Below are 3,984 nucleotides of genomic sequence, written 5' to 3'. Positions count from 1 at the left end.
GTATACTTCTAGTATGCATTTCATATTGCTCCCAGTCTGCTTAATAAATGTTATAGTGAGGAAGATGTTTTGCAGGGTTATTTTGTAAAAAGGAAATTAATATTGGGAAATGATCACTGGTGTACAAGTCATCAACTGTGTTCCAATCTAATCTGTCAACTATACTTGTTGAACATAAGAGTTAAGTCTACAGAGGAAATTGTTCCATGTGTTTTTGAATAATATGTGCTAACTTCATCATCATTTATACAACATATGTCATTTGAATCTATAATTTCTTCTACTTTACTTCCTGCTCTATTTGAGTTTGAACAGTTAAAGTCCCATATTGGGTTGTGAGCATTAAAATCCCCTACTATTAACATAGGTTCTTTGGTATTTTTAAGTAATTTTCGAAGTTTATCAATATCGTAATTTTTATTTGGTTGGTTGTATAAATTATAAATGATATAATTATAGTTTTTAATTCGAATTTTAATACCTGATATTTGGAGGTCAGCAATGTTTACAGGTAATTTGTCATAACATAATTTGTTATGTACATATATGGCTGTAACTAAATTTCCTTTTTCTTCCTGTGATGTTGATATTAAGGTGTATTTACCTATTGTTGGTATTGTATTATTGACATGTTGTAGACATAATATCATTGGTTCATATTCCTTTAATAATCTTTGTACTTCTCCCAGGTGTAATCTGGAGTGTAGACCATTTACGTTCCATTGTATAATATAACTATTGAAAATATTATGATATTCGGTCGTGTTTTGTTTTCTTTTTTTGTTTTATCATTGCCTTGAATTTTTTCTAAAATTTTATTTACCATATTCAGTTGTTTATCTTTATAATATTTTAAGTGCTCAATCCACATACATCCTTTTTCATGGGTGTTTAAATCGGTGGCCTCTTTCTTTCTATATTTCATAAAATTTCTTATAATGTTTGTTAAGCAATCTTTTGTTATATTTTTGTTATCATTGCACAATGCAATGAAGCAATCATGGCAGCCACAAGTGTTGTCATGTATATCTACTGCTTTATTTGTTCTTATTGTACCGATTATTGGTGATGGAGTAATCTCATCACCCTTGACATAGTCACCATCATCCATGGTATGGTTCTCCTCCACTTCTTTGGTGTTTTGGATCTCTGCATCCATAGGTGTAATTATTATTTTAGGAGATAAAGGTATGTTCTCATTTTGTTTTTGTTCTTTCTTCATACCTTTGGTTTTTGGTTTGACCGATGTTTCACTAATTATAGTTGGTTTCTTTGTTTTTGGTGGTGTTCTCTCTAAAGGTCTTTTTTTTTCTTTAATTTTCGGTACATCACAACTTCCTACTTCCACTTCCACCTCTGTGATAGTATCTTCTTGTGCTTCTATATGCATTAACACCTCAAATGAATTTGATAGAATATTATCTAATTCATTTGCACTTGTTTCCTGATTCTTTACTATCTTAGTTTTTTCCTGCATATTACTGACTTCTTCTTGAGACCTACTTTGCTGCATCTTGTTACTTCTATCTGTATGTTTTTTGGTTTCATTACTGGTTCCTGTTATAGAAGAATATATACGTTTCTTAGCAGGATCTTGAATTCCTCTCACTTTTAATTCTAATTTAGCCTCTGCTATAAGACATACCTTTTCTTTCTTTTAACATTTTTAGTTCAGTGTTGTATATGTAATGCATGCATTCTTTGGATCTTGCATGATGATTCTGCTCACAGTTTACACACTTAGGTTCACCGCACTTCCATTTGGTGGTGTGTTCTGTAGATCCACAGTAAGCGCACACCGGTTCATTCCTACAATTTCTTTTTGTGTGTCCATACTTACTGCAATTTTGACACTGCAGTGGCATTGGAATATAGGGCCTTAACTCTATTTTGTCCTAATTTTTTTTATTTTTTGAGGTAGATCTGAACCCTCAAATTTTATTTTTGCTATTTTTAGTATTTGTTTAATACCTCTTTTCCTTATCACATCATAAATCTCGCAATCCTCTACCTTGGGGTATCTCTTTTTGAGAGAGTCTAAGAGCATTTTCTTATTTATTGGCTCGTCGTTATTGTCAGGAAGTACGATGGTACCCTGGATACTGTTCATATTATCATGTTTTTTTTTTACTTTGACAATAATGTTATCTATTGTTTTTAAAGACAAATAATCTTCAGACTGACTTTTTGCTGTAGCTTCTATAAGCAAAGTCGTTTCTTTTATTTTTCTGAACGGCATTTCTGCCGTTGGATGGCTATTTAATAAGCAATTTTCCAATTTTAAAGCTGAAATATTTTGTTCTGCTTCCATAGTAAGAAACCTTGACCAACTTCCACTCCCAAAGAGGGAGTCAAAGTGAGTCAAGGTTGGGTCATGACGGTACTTAGGTTTCCTTGGTTTGGTATATGGTATTAAAGTTTTAATACCAACCTGGTCTTTGTGACTTGAGCTTTCTTTAGAGTGGTCCAAATCCGTTCCAGAAGTCGTGAGGATGTTTGTTAAATTTTCCATATAATTAAGATTTAAATTTCGTCCAGGGTGAGGTCCCTCTCACCAGGGAGGCCCAACTGGGGGAGGAGCAATACTGTTACACAGTGGTAACTGCCCTGGGACACTCACCTGGATATACGCCATACCCACAATGCCTTAAGGGTCGTCAGTCCCATGAGATTGGACCCAGCACTGTGGGCATGGCTTGACATAAAAATTTCCCCTCGCTCAACCACGTTAGGTACTTTAGTTTTATGGGTGAAGTGGCATGCCGTCCAACTCCACCCTCCATAAAGTTAAAAGAGCAGTCAATTCAATAGTCCAAAATCATGCCAAGGTCGTCAACGAAAGAAGAAGGAGGGAAAGGGGAAAATTCATAAGAGGAGGTGTAAAGGAGTTAAAGGTCCCAATGTTCAGTTGCATCCACAGCAGAGAGGGTAGGCATAGAGTGGCATACTCTCTCTGCAGTGGATCCCTAAGCCCCCAACCTCGTCAAGGAGTAGGGATCAGGGGGCCATTTCCCTAGTGGAATGATGTCTTTCATATCTTTTAACCATGTCCTTGGCACCCACCTGCCCAAGAGATAGCCCTCAAGTCCTTCCCAACATCATCCGAAGATTCATGGTTTTAGTGTTGTCGAGTCCAACTCCGTTACCTGAAATGTATTAATGCGAGTCCAACTCCGTTACCCGAAATGTATTAATGGGACGTTCCAATGAACCTTCTGCTCTCACTACCAGCCTATTCAGCGCCTTAATGGTCCCTTGAATCAGTAGCAAGTAGGGTCTGCTTTGTCTGCATTGGGTCCTCCACCATCTACTCTAAGTACACAAGGCAGAGGGGGGTCTCTGGGATTAGAGTTTTTTGGATATGAAAGATCAAACTTCTGCCAGATATGGAGGACAAACTTCTTAAAAGCCCTTCTCTTTCTCCAATGCTTCTATAAATCAGAGTTAATCTTGTTCCTCACATTCTAGTACTTTCCCTGGAGTATCAGGGCATTTCTCATCAACTCTGAACAACACCATTGAACTACTGCTGTAGGCTGGTCCTACTACCATTTGGTTGGCTCATAGAGTTCATTAGTCCTTGTCCCTGCTACGGTCTGCTGGGTGGTTCTTTGGCAGAACCCATTGTAGAGCAAGAGGTCCCCAGGCCCAGTGAGTGGCAATCATAGCATAGGGAAGCAGAGCTGAACATTGCTCTGTCCAATTGGCCTCGAGAGGGGCTCGAACTCTGTCTGCTTACTTCTCAAGTGGGAGCAGGACAGCAGCTGGCAGTACTCCTGGAGGAGCTGCTCCAGTGTCGATGCTCATCCCTCTCTGTTGACCTGACCCTACTGCTTTATGCAGTACTCTCCCTCGAGACACTCCTCTCCCCTCTGTTCCTCTGCTGCAGAGTGATCCACTACTCTGACTGGTTCTTGAAATGGATCTGAATTTACTTCAAAGCAAATGTGGTGCGTTTTTGTAAGGTAGAGTGTTCGAGTTATG

The sequence above is a fragment of the Macrobrachium nipponense genome, chromosome 17 (assembly GCF_015104395.2).
Source record: "Macrobrachium nipponense isolate FS-2020 chromosome 17, ASM1510439v2, whole genome shotgun sequence".
In the NCBI taxonomy this organism is placed as follows: domain Eukaryota; kingdom Metazoa; phylum Arthropoda; class Malacostraca; order Decapoda; family Palaemonidae; genus Macrobrachium; species Macrobrachium nipponense.
Note: the sequence above shows the minus strand (reverse complement) of the source record.